This window comes from Amphiprion ocellaris, chromosome 13, assembly GCF_022539595.1.
Source record: "Amphiprion ocellaris isolate individual 3 ecotype Okinawa chromosome 13, ASM2253959v1, whole genome shotgun sequence".
Taxonomy (NCBI): domain Eukaryota; kingdom Metazoa; phylum Chordata; class Actinopteri; family Pomacentridae; genus Amphiprion; species Amphiprion ocellaris.
This window is the reverse complement of record NC_072778.1, coordinates 32,850,190-32,863,632: the sequence shown is the minus strand read 5'-3', so window position 1 is coordinate 32,863,632 and position 13,443 is coordinate 32,850,190. Positions and strand designations below refer to the sequence as shown.

Below are 13,443 nucleotides of genomic sequence, written 5' to 3'. Positions count from 1 at the left end.
ACGTGAGGGAGGGAACTGCTTCTCTACAATGCTATATTCATCTCCTCGCTGGACTGCTGTCACATCCATTCTTAAGGAAGATATCATCGATCGCATGTGTGCTTTAAATCACGGGAAGGACTTCGAGCTTGTCTGCATGCAGACAGTAATGCATTACAGAGTTAGTTTTATTACTTTTGAATTACTTTGATGAACACACTAAAATGGCTCATCCGAAAAAGATACATTAGCCGTCCATCATTTTTGCGAGGTGGATGACACATTGAGCTAAAATGTTTTTTCACTTTTCCCTCAATTAAGCCGACGTAATGTTCTCACTTCCACAAGGAGACGATAAAACGGAGAAACATCACGGCTTCCATTTTCTTTCTTTTTTCATTCAGTCACAGTGTAGGCCTATTTACAGCTCAGGAGGGATTTACTCACTAGATTCTGCATTATATTCACTTTGAACCATAGAGTGCGACTTTGAAAAGAGTTGTAAAGGTCACTGCAGTCGTGCTACACAAATAAAGCATTAAACAGCTTTGTTGCTCAGTGCATAACATAAAGCTACATACGATTTCCTTCTCTCCATCACCAGCATTCATCTCTGTCTCATCACAGTTCACAGGCTTGAATGAATTAACACACAAACACACAAGTTTCACCACAGAATGGCTCCAGCTGCCACACTAAACAGAAGGTGTGTTTTGAGGAGACAGGGCACTGTGACCTTGCCTTAGGGATGATGACAAAGTGAAACTCAGTCTGTGCATGTGTGTGTATGTGTTACTAATGACCAGTGCTTAAGGGGGAGATGAGGGTAGATGGGCCATGCAGCAGGGCAGAGGGGGCAGTGAAATGATTCCATCGATCATTCTTGATCACCTAAACAATGTCACACAGCACATTCATCTCTCTGTATATGTGTGTGTGTCTCATATTGACACACATTGTGACTCTCACCTCTGTCTGTCTAACCTTTCTCTGTGTCTATGTACAAATGTGTGCTTCCAGACTGATGCTGCAGTGATGGTGCTGGCCAAAATGCCAGCTATCGCATATTTCCATTAGCATTGTGAAGGCTGGCCGTAGATTGCTATTGATTGACACTGGCCTCCATTCACTGGCTGTTCAGACAGAGGCGCACACGCTCGTGCACTAGAGTAGGTCTGGAGTATGTGAACCCACACACAGTCTGAAATGATTGAGAAGTTCAGACTTTTGGTTCAGTTTTCTTGTATCTGTTTGACTTCTAATGTCCTGCATGTCTAGTTGAATATATCATTATTTCTATTTTGAAAATATAATGTTATACTGTGCTTGGAAAATGAAAAATCTCAGCGATATGACTCGTTATTTGTTGTTAGAGCAGCTTGTGTGCGATGTGTGTGGCTGTTGGCTTTGACAGGGACTTGAAGACGGCGAGGTTGTCGATGGCTGAGCTTTGGATTTTAAACAAATCAATGGCGAGTGACTGGACCCCGGAGCAACTTCTTAATGAGAACCACTGCTCAGAGATCTCCATACTCTCTCCGTCTCTGCTTCGCTCTCTCTGTCTATTTCTCGCCTGCTGCTCCGTCTCTATCCCTCACACTGTTTTTATTTTCTAGCGCTTTCATTTCTCTCACCTTTTGCCCTTTTTGCCCACCAGAGAAACACGCTCGTATGCACATAAACACACACACACACACACGCTTCAAACTTTAGTACACCTCTGTTTTATTTTCTTTAAAATATTCTTCGACAGCCCACTGTCAGACCCTCCAGTGGCAGCGGCTGTTCTTGTCCAATCTATGAGTGTCACAGCAGGAGAAAACAGTGCTTCTATATCCAGTCACAGTATGTGTTCACTAGGAAGAATATAGTCAAAAGGAGACTGAATAAAACCTGACACTCGACAGTGCACGTACTATTAATATTACCTACTATTTCCAGAAAAAAAATTATGCTGCACATGCAGGTGTGTGCAAATCCTCCAACAGCTGCATCTATTGTTTAGCACTGTGTGTGTGTGTGTGTGTGTGTGTGTGTGTGTGTGTGTGTGTGTGTGTGTGTGTGTGTGTGTGTGTGTGTGTGTGTGTGTGTGTGTGTGTGTGTGTGTGTGTGTGTGTGTGTGTATATGTGTGTGTGTATGTGAACACGTTGAGGGGATTAAGGATGTAATGCAGGATTATCCAGCAGGTAGACTTCCCACTTCTTCTGCTGAGGAGGAGATGGAGAGGCAGAGAGAATGGCGAGGTAGAGATGGATGGACGGACAGAACGGAGAGGAAAGAAATCAAGAGGAAAATCATTTACTGTTACTGCAGAATTCATACCATGATGCAGTTTGATGGATTTCACATGCAAAAAATACTTGTAATCAAATATTTACACGTTACATAAGAGACATTGGGAAAATGGTTATTTGAAGATCTTGTTTCAAAAGTCATCCACACAATGAGACAAAATGAATACATGCATACATACATTCATGGAAATTAACACTTCAGACCTTTGGTGGTTGTTCCACATGCACGAAGTAGCCCCACTTATCTCTGTTCTTACTCAGGGAACAGAAAACAGACTAGCTTCAGATGATCTAAGAGCTCTAGTAGTTTCATATTGTACAAGCAAGTCAGCATTGCATCTTGGGGCAAAGTCATTTAATGATTTATAGACATGGCGTCAGATTTTTTTTCTACGCTGTGACACACTGCAATTTCTGAAAAACTGGTGTAGAAGTGTGTTAAAAGGGGGGGAAGGGAGGGAGAAGGATGGTGGGTAATGGTTTTGTATTTTCCAGGTGGTGCAAAAATAAAAAATAAAAAAAATAAAATTCCCTGATCCAGTAATGGGAGAAAATCATTCCTCCACCTTGCGTGTTTGTATATTTGTGTCAGTTAATCTGCCTTTGCTCTTTTTGTCGTAGCTCTTCACATTGTTAACTGCACAAAATCAGTGTTTGAACGTAACAGCACATATTCAAATATAATGAGACTTGAGTCATTGCCATTGCGCTGTTCAAAGTGGTTTTTATTTAGTGCAGCATACTGCTTCAAGGTCCCCACTGCCTTTTCTCATCAACAACTGCCAAGTATTAAATAAAACATGAGACATAAGAGCAATGTGAGCAAAGGAACCCGTGTTCCCCGTGTAAAGCCCACACAAGGTGATAGAGGCGATCTGACACACACACTCACACACATATGGCATCCGGGGGGGTTACGGAGACCGGATCTATGGGCTTTTGTAATTGTTTTGGACGAATCCTAGTTTTAATATGCCTCTCGCAGCAGGGAGGCCTTCACGCCTAATAGACACCATGGATTTGTTTAATTACGTCTGTCTGTAGATGTGCAAGTGTCATGTGTGTTTAGGGAGGAGAGAGAGTCAGGGTGCTTCAGTGTGCCGCTTTGATGGCAGTTTGTTTTCTGTAATTTAATGAATTTAAAACCGCTATAGGAGCAGGACACGGAGGCCTAAAGAGCATCTCTGCATATAGACACAATGCTCCACACATGGATGATGGATACACACACACATATCCAGCAAGTGAACCCTTGGCAGTACTTCTGCAGTCTGTTTGAAGTAGTGTCTCACGGGAGACTATAGGACTGTGGCGGTGTTTCACCCACTCAAACACACACACACTGGCTTGCAGGGAAAGAGGGATTGCAGAGAGAAAAGGCAGACAGAGGAGACAGTAGGAGGAGTGCTTCTCCTCAAACACACTCCAGCTCGTCTCATCCCTATCTCTGGGTCTCTCGTCGCTCTCTGTGCAGACATAGACAGGGAGCGCTTGGAGAACAGGTTGAGGTTGTTTACAGCCACACTTCTTTTTTCTTTTCCTCTTTCTCGCCCCCCAACCGGCGCCCATGCGCTCATATCTCGTTCTATCGTACTCACACCGACTGGGTGAAATTGAAACAGCGCACTAGGGACACAGCAAGGATATTACCCAGGCCGCATCAGCATCAGACAGGAGACTTGTCGTTTCATTTTGTCGCAGTCTCAATTAGAATAGCTGGCCGGAAGGAGATGACTTCGGCCGCCGGAGCTGAGCGCAGATGCCGAGGCTTTCCTGATAAAAGCTTAAGAATGTTTTTAAAAACACAGCTAAGGCTCTATGACCAAAATTCACTCCTCTGTGCCTCTTTAGTTAGCTGCGTGACCCGTTCGCGGCCGCACAAATTTAAAGCACCACTAGCCAATTTCAGGGCCCGCAACCTCATCTTTGAGAACAAACAAGCAATACAAGCAAATGTGGCGTGGAATAAATAAAGTGGGAAATCAAAACATGCCACATGAGTGACGGCCCAGTGAAAGGGATCAAGGCAGTTGTTTTGTGTTGTTTTTTTTGTTTTTTGTTTTTTTCAAGTGCGACTTTAAAAGCAGCTCATTTGAATGTTTTTTGTTTTCCAGCCTCAACCAGCAGCCGGCCCACTAATGCCTCATGTTTTCTTAAAACAATGGATACATACACAAGCGCATAAAAAAAAAATTACAAATGCCCAAAACAAGCCCAGTTAAAGACAGTGCTGCAATGCTGCCAATCTGCAAAAGCTATTATTTTAGTTCCTTGTTCTGCTGTTTTTGGCTCTTGTTTTCCACACAATCCTAACCCTTAAACCCTGTAATTTTCTAGTGGCTCCTGCATGAGAGCAGGTATGTGGACAAGGTGCTGCATTCAACCATATCTCTTATTTTCTGTCATCCCTCTCTCTCTTACTCGTTTCTCCAGACCTCCCTTTGGTGTCCCCTGGTACAGCAACAAAAGCAGCTAATGGAGAAGGAATGTACGTACACACAGGCACAGATGGAGAGAGAGAAAGAGAGAGAGGGGGCGAGGGTACGTAGGGGCAAAAGGAAGAAGGACAGAGCCTTGTAGAAACAGAAGGATAGAAGCAGGAGGGGGGCCGCAACGGTGGAGCGGAGAAGAGAGTAAAAAGCTCTCAGACATGTTGCCAATGTAACACCCTTGTTCCGTGGGTTTCCGTGGCTTTTGCTCCAAGTTGTAAAGTGGCAGTCTGTGTGCGCTCACTTCGATCATACGTGCACGTGCAGACTTGTGGATACGTAGGACTGCGACTCACTAATGTATGATTTATTTAGTGTAAAAAAAACAGAGCAAGAAATGCAAATAATAAAAGCTGCACATCACAGTTTCACCTCTCCTGTGAGGTGATGTTTCTAAATCGGTTGGGTAGAATTTTTTTTTAGTGTCCATCTATGTACTTTTTTCCTCTTTGCATGAACTCTCCGAGGTTGATTGCAAAAAAGAATATCAAAGATTAATAATAATATTCAAAGTGTGTTCTATACACACACACATTTACTGCAAAATTCATAAAGCAACCCACCACTTAACCTACTAAAGATATAAAGTTTTGCAGCCTGTTGCTCATTTCAGTGTTCAAATAACTTTCTACAATGCCGTTTGCACCTCATGCGCTTAAATAAAACATTTCTAATAGTTATGGAGCTACACAACCAGCTACTTTTTGACAGTCTGCTTTAGAAGTCACTCTTATTAGATTGTCAAAGTCCTTCGATCAACTCCTCTGCTCTAATGCAATATGCAACTTGTATCACATTCTTTTCCCTGTTTGATTATCGCTCACATTTACATCGCATCCTGGCTAACGCAGCCGTGCAGCGGTTTTATTTTTTTCATTCTCTTTACCATAATTTCTACGCATCAAATCCTCCTCAGTTGTAGTAATTTTATCGTTGCACATTACATAGATAATGGCCGTTTATATCGCGTAGCCGCCGATATGCTATGGATGAAATTTTATCGTCTTTGAAAGTAAAAGTACACCACATAAAGTGCGCTCCGAAGGTTTTACTTAGAATTATGTGTTTTCTCCCACATTCCCTCTCATTTCTTTCCCTTTTCCTCATCTGTCCTTGATTTTGTTTCCACCTCCTCTCCTGCCCTTCACCTTCTCTCCTGCTTTTCTCCGTCATCCTCTCACTCTCCTCCAGTTCTAGAGGCTATTTTTTTTCATCTCCACTTAGCTTTTAGTGCTCTTCTGTGCCCCACTCCAGGGGAATCCACCTCTTTCCAGACACGGCCTTATTTTAGCAACACAAGCTGGTCCTTGGAGAACACTGTCAGACCTCATACACTGTGCCGTCTGCCCCTCTGTGTGTGTGTGTGTGTGTGTGTGTGTGTGTGTGTGTGTGTGTATGTGTGTGTATGTGTGTGTATGTTTCTGGTTCTGCAGTTCCATGTATGTGCACATTTTCCGATGTTTCAGGACCGCAGTGTCATCAAGAAAACATTTCCACATCAGGTTTGGAATTTCAAGTATTTTCTAAGTATTTTCTAAGTATTTTCTTTCTTTCTTTCTTTCTTTCTTTCTTTCTTTTTATTCCTACCTCTGTCATGGACCAGTCAAATCTACAGGTGAATTATTAATGAGAGGAGGAATTGTCGTTCTACTTCAGATCTCCCACTGCTTCTTACAAGAAAAGTCTCTGAAGGAAGGCAAGCATGAAATACCAAACATTCTTGGCCTTCACTGAAAATTCAGCAGCCATCAAGGAATTTGTGGGTTTTTTTGGAGCTTGCAAACCTCACTGTATGTATATGTGTGTGTGTGTGTGTGCGTGTGTGTGTGTGTGTGTGTTTGTACGGCTATCATGGTGAGGACCAGTGTGAATTTTTAACCCTTGGAGTGAGGACCAAACTACAAAGTGAGGACATTTAGGCCGGTCCTCACTTTATTTTCACTGCAATGGCTTCCAGAGGTCATATCTATGCTTCTGACAAAGTTTCAGACTGGTCCTCACAAAAATAGTAAACCCTAAAAAAATACACACACTTTGGTGTGTGTATATATTCTGAATACACACACTTTTTACTCTCTATTGCCCCCTACTGTACTGTACCCAAGTGAGAAAAATCGTTTCTCCACTCTCTAGCGGCCTCTAAAGGCCTGAGCCAGAAAAATATATTTTGCTCTCTGGCTCCCTCTTTGGCCATTGCAGTTACTGCAATGGCCTGAGCCAGAAAAATATGTTTTGCTCTCTGGCTCCCTCTTTGGTCATTGCAGTTACTGCACCCATGCGATCATAACAATAGAAGGAGACAGAGGGTTGAGTTCAATGAAGTACATTGTATGGAATTGCATGGTAGTTTAATATTATGTCTCACTTTACAAATAATAAAAAAAGAGTTTGAATTTAATTGACTTACATTCATGATAATGAATCTCAACCTAAAACCTCTTTCAGTGTAAAATTCACATGACTTGTGTTTGACTGTGTTTCTTCTTCATGTATAGGCTGCCTGTGAGAAATGTCTGTGACCTTACGGCCTATCAGACAGCATATTAAGGAGGTTTCATTCTCTGTTTTACTTCTCAGCACAGTCGGTGCACAAGAGAAGGGTGTACAGTTCAGAAAGAATCTGTTTATTGTCACTATACTCAATATAATGTACTTATTACTGGTATTTTTCAAATAAATTACAGAATTTAAGCATAAAATTAAAACACAGAGTGTGACAGTATGAAAATATAAATAAGGAATTTAAATAATTTGTGATCACATTACGCTACCATTGTCACTAAGTGGCTGGTGTTTCTGACTCTGGTGCACCCTGAAGTAGCTTTCCCTTTTAGAATATTTACACAGTACTCCTATTATTTATCTACAGTATGAGCATGTACTATTACAGTTGTGCTCATAAGTTTACATACACTGGCAAATTTGTGAAATATTGTACATTTTTTCAGAAAATATATTTGATCATGGAAAAACATTTCTTTCAGTTAGGGTTAGTGGTCAGATAAAAGTTATTTACTATCATGAAAATGTATTTGCTCTGATCATTCATGTTTTCATTAAAGAACAGTACATATTTACAAATTGTGGGTATGTAAACTTATGAGCACAACTGTAATTGTGGTCTAAACCTCTGAGCAAGTAAACAAGTGTTAAAAGAGGATTTTACACATGCTGAGATAAAGATAACAGATATTAAAGATGTATAGTTTTAGGTGTATGTTCTTTACATGTGACAGCTATGAATGCATTAGAAGCTGATTTCCATAATACTGAAATGATGTGTCAACATTAATATGTCAAGCCTTGCAGAATCAGTTCCAAATGAGCACCTAAACATGTATGTTTAGGTGTTCATACATGACTTACTGAGATTTAAACTGCAACAATATTAACTCTTACAAAGTATATATGGAACAAGGTTTCTAATCAGACCCCAATGGACATCTCTGTTGGTTCACAGAGTTCTTTATTGAGAAGGTTGTTCAGAGATAATGAAACTAGATAATGTAGTTAGCATGGCTAACATAAATGCTAGCCATGCTAACTACAAAGGGTTCCATGGTAAATTCAGTGTGTCTATTTTGTTGCATGATGTCATCAATACAATGACCTCTGTTCAGCCTGCTATATCTCCTTAATGAGAATAATATCTTTGTGTTCTTCACTGGTCACTTCATTTTTTTCCTACTCGAGCAAAATTGCACATTTAATGTGACCATTTGAAGTGTTGAGCTTCATTCATTAACTTTACTTTGCTCATGGAAAGAAGACAAACTTGACTTTTGCTGTCCTGGTGCCTGACAGGGAAACTAAAAATAAAGGTTGGGTTCTCTGCATCTCTTATCTCGCTCTCTCTCTCTCTATGTCACTATTGAGATACATGGACACTTCAAAAACTATCTGCTGGATTGCTCTGAATGTTGCAAGGTCATCAGAGGATGCCTTGTATACAGAGGTTTTATTGAGAGTGAAATATCTTCACCTATGAGATGGATTGGCATAAAACATATCACAAACATACAGGTAATACTCAGGATGAAGTACAGTAAGTTTAACGATCATTTGACTCCAGACTGAAAGTCTATAAACCTGGAAGGCCCTTCTGTTGTAACTACTGTGGAGAGAGTGCCCTATATTTTCTCCACAGTACAGTGTGATTACTCTTATTCATTTAAAGAACTGAAGACCACAGCATTTTAGTAATAACAATATCAAGATACTGACAATGACATTGATAGCATCCAGAGTAAAAACCTGGTGCCTTCACTTAGCTTTTCTGCATTTTTAGAGAAATGTTATATTTTGTGGTCATGCAGATGAAACTATAAAACATTTCAAACAAAACATGTTTTATCATCAACAGTAAAATACATATTGTACTTTCTAAACCCAAAACCTCCTAATTGTTTCCGCTTTGCTCACGTAATCTAGCACAAACACAGCTGGACAGAACTGAAAGATAACAAGGCTTTCACAGATTATTTAAACTGACATGCATCTGAAGAACAGTGCTTGGACTGCTTGTTGCTACGATATTGAAAATCCAGTTTTCTCCCTTAGACTAGCCTGCTTATCATTAAACACATATGAATTGAATGTTGAAAGAATGTACAGCAGCTACAGGGCAGGAACACTGTTCTATGTATAGCACATGGTCTCAGTGTGTGTTGCTCAGGGATCAGTAGAGTGAGTGGCACCTCCACCTGTACAGTTGAAGCCAAAATTATTGGCCTTCCAGAAATTATGGAACATTTTCCTAAAATTCTGCCCAATGTTTGTATCATTGATAAAGTTAATATAATCAAACATTCACCAGTGCTATTTAGTAGCTTTCGGTACATTTTGGAATGTAAAATATTTTTAGGCTTGCTTTATATCAAATATAGCGAAAAATTTAGTCATCAAAATATTACCCTTTATGTGAATGAATGAATGAATTAATAAATGACTGTATGTATGTATGTATGTATGTATGTATGTATGTATGTAAGGATGTATGTATGTAAGGATGTATGTATGTATGTATGTATGTATGTATGTATGTATGTATGTATGTATGTATGACAGCAGCAAGGTTAATACTGTAGTATTATATTGCAGTTTAGGCTGAATATTGTAGTATAAGGTTAATGTAGTTTATGGTGAATATTGTAGTTTAGGCTGAATACTGTAGTTTAGGGTGAATAGTGTAACTGAGGCTTGTGGGAATATATACTCAATGTTTGATAATGTTGGATGCTTACTGCTAAATTGCTTATAATAGTTAATCAGAAAGATGTATTTGCTAAACAAATATACAATGCTGATTATACTGAGTGATATTGATTCATTTCTAACACACAGAGTGCCCTTGACATTTTTTTGAACAGCAGTAGAAAAGTAGTTTTTGTTGCTGTGCAGAGTATCATTGTTTTACAGGAAAACAGAAGAAGAACCAAGGCCAGGGAAGCGAGTCAGCAGCACATCAGAGAAGGGAGGAACCTAAGCTAGCCCAGCCGCCTGCGCATCAACGCTTAGATAGTCACACAACTCTGTTAGAGTGTAAAAAACTGGGTCGGGGAGAAATAGCCAGTCTGACTCTGCTCGAACTGACTGAACACTTGTTGTCTGTTAGGAAAAGGCATTCAGACCCAGACCTCTGTATTGCACATTCAATCTTGGTGTAATAAAGACTCTTTTTAACCTGAATTGAATTCTCCTGACTACTCCATCAAAAGAACAGGAGGAAACAGCCTAACACATTGTTTTATTCTTTTATGACTAATTTCAGAATAGGCTGAATTCCAACAGGCTGAATATTGTAGTTTAGGCTGAATACTGTAATTGAGGCTGAACACTGTAGTTTTAGACTGAACTGTATTTGAGGCTGGATATTGTAGTTTAGACTAAATACTGTAGTTTATACTGAATACTGCAGTTTAAGCTGAATATTATAGTTTTGACTGAATACTGCTGTAGTTTGAGCTGAATACTGTAGTTTAGACTGAATACTGCAGCTTAAGCTGAATATTGTAGTTTGGGCTGAATACTGCAGTTTAAGCTGAATATTGTAGTTTAGGCTGAATACTGTAGTTTAAACTGAATACTGTAGTTCAGGCTGAATACTGTGGTTTAGGGTTAATACTGTAGTTTAGGGTGAATACTATAGTTTAGGCTGAATGCTGTGGTTCAGAGAGTTTTGTGTTTCTGCAGCTCAGCCTTCACTGATGGCCCATCATGGGGAGGGGTCCCCCCCTGCACCTTCACTGCTGCTGCCTCTCCAATCTTCACTTTTTCACTTTTCTGCAGGAACCTGCCCTTCCCCCACCTTTCAGTTTAACATGTTTGATTTAGGTTTTTTTGTTTAAAAAAATAAAACTTTTGAATGCACAACTTTAACTCATAGTATGTTCATTCTGCAGTGTTGTTACTGTTACTTCACCAAAGAATTTCCAACATTGATAATGGGTGTTAACTACTGTTAAACTTCAAGAGAGGGACTTTACTGTTAACATTCAGATTTGACAGTTAATTCAGTGAGTTTCCAGCTCTGCAGCCAGTAAACAGTGTATACATGCTGAGGTGAATGCTGCTGTTTAGGGTGAATACTGTGAGCAGTTTCTGCTGCTCCTTAAGTGGTGGCTGATGGCCCATCAAGGGGAGGGGCTCCCCCCCTGCACCTTCACTGCTGGTTTCAGGGTCAGGCTCCCCTCCTCCACCTTCAGGACCAGGCTCCCCTCCCTTCAGGGTCAGGCTTCCCTCCTCCACACTGCAGGGCGAGGCTGAACAGCAACAAGCAGGACTAACGCTGAAGAGCAGAGTTGTGGGATTTAAACTTTGACTCATCAGTGGAAGACGATTTTAACAAAGCATGTAAAGGTAAGACTGAAAGCTCAGATTTCTGTTTTTACAAGTCTGTTAATGCTGTTTATGTGAAACTATTGTGCAAAAAAGAAACTTAAAACATTTGTGTTTTTATTGTAAAACAGGGTTGTTAACTTCAGTTAAGTTGTAGTCACTTATAACTACTACTGTAATGTAGATTATTTTGTATAATAACGTGAATTTTAAGCAACATTGAACTGACCCAGAGCTATAATCAGTATAGTAGAAGGGGATTTTAAATTTGACAAGATGCTTCTATTTTAACTGATGCAGCTTTTCTACTGTTTACAGTATTTAGCAGGCCAGAGGACTGAACTATGAAGGCAGTTTAACACAGTCAGGCTTTATTTGTAGAATTCAGCTTGACAAAAACTAAAACTTGTCAGAGTTAACAGGTATGAAGGTGGTTATGAACTTGTCACACAAATAGGAGAATTTAAGGCATCATTTGACTTGTTTTCTGCACTAAATGAATCAATGTTCAGATGCTTCAGTCAACAGGTTGTTTTAATGGAGAACTATGAGGAACATACTAATTTATGATGGTAAAAAGATACTATTGGAAACGATGTGATAGGAATGCTGGTAGAAAACTGATAAACGTGTGTAATGAATTTATTTTATTGATGAATGCAGCCAACTATTTCAAACTGACAGCAGCAGATATTTAAACACGATATTGTACTGAAGTGCATGTAGGTCGGACACTGTGTCATAATGAAGGAAATCACTTTAATTTGAATTAAATCAAAGTGAAACTAAAGTTACTGATTAATGTTCTCTGTAATGAATACTGATAAATAATCAATGTTCTAACCAGTGTTCTATCCGCTGCAGTACCAGCAGAGTAAACAGACTTGACAACAACTCAGAATGAAACACATTTATACGTTTTCTGCATTACCAACCGCATACATGTCAGTTCCCACGGCAACGCAATTCATCCAACGTGTGATACTGCAACAGCTTCATTCAGTGGTTTTAGCAATGGACAGATTGGCAAGTTTACAGATAAAACCTAATTCATCAGCTGAGAATTTGTATCACTCATAAAAAATTGTGAGGAAACACTTAGTAAACTAACAACTGAACATAACCTGATCTGGACCAGGTTAGTTCCAACACATCAGTAACCATGGAGATCTAGCTCCACGGCATCAGTAACCATGGAGATGTAGCTCCACAGCATCAGTTACCATGGAGATCTAGCAGGTTTAAGCAGATCCACGTTCACTGAAAATTCTGACTTAATGCTCAACATACCTGCTAGCCCATTAATCTCACTTAATTTTGCCCTCAGGAAACACACAAACCAACTGCATGAAAGTTAGGTCGTGAACATAATTCAGACTAAATATGGTTCCAGTTTTACCAATGACCTCCAGACGTGCATGAGAATGGCCCTGACACCATTTAGGCCTAGATTTAATATCCTGGCAAGACAAGCTACAGCTCAGTTCTGTCACTAAGCAACAGAACATGGGGAGTGGGATATAATAGGGAAAGAAAAAGTATTCAATTGTTAAAATTTGTTGAGATTTATAAATTGTACAGTTGGTTGAGACTGTTCAGTCAAGATGTGAGACAGTTAAAGAATGAGGGAAAAATAGATGCTGCTACACTATTTTTCTCAAATTATGAACTTTAAAAAGTTCTCTTTAAATGCAGCCCTTCTTTTACCTAATGAGCCTGACATATCTGTATACTCAAGTGGTAAGTAGCAATAAATATTGTCAAAATGTTTTTGAATCATACAGATTTTCTCTGATGGGACCTCTTACTACAATACATATATGGCAGTAAAAAGTAGTTTTAT

The 13,443-nt window shown here is 39.7% G+C and overlaps 1 protein-coding gene across 16 annotated transcripts in view; it reads left to right on the top strand.

Annotated features, from left to right (window-relative positions):
* The window catches only part of tenm2a (teneurin transmembrane protein 2a), a 225,268-nt gene that overhangs the window by 110,110 nt on the left and 101,715 nt on the right, over window positions 1-13,443 (top strand). The gene's annotated exons all lie outside the window — the stretch shown is intronic.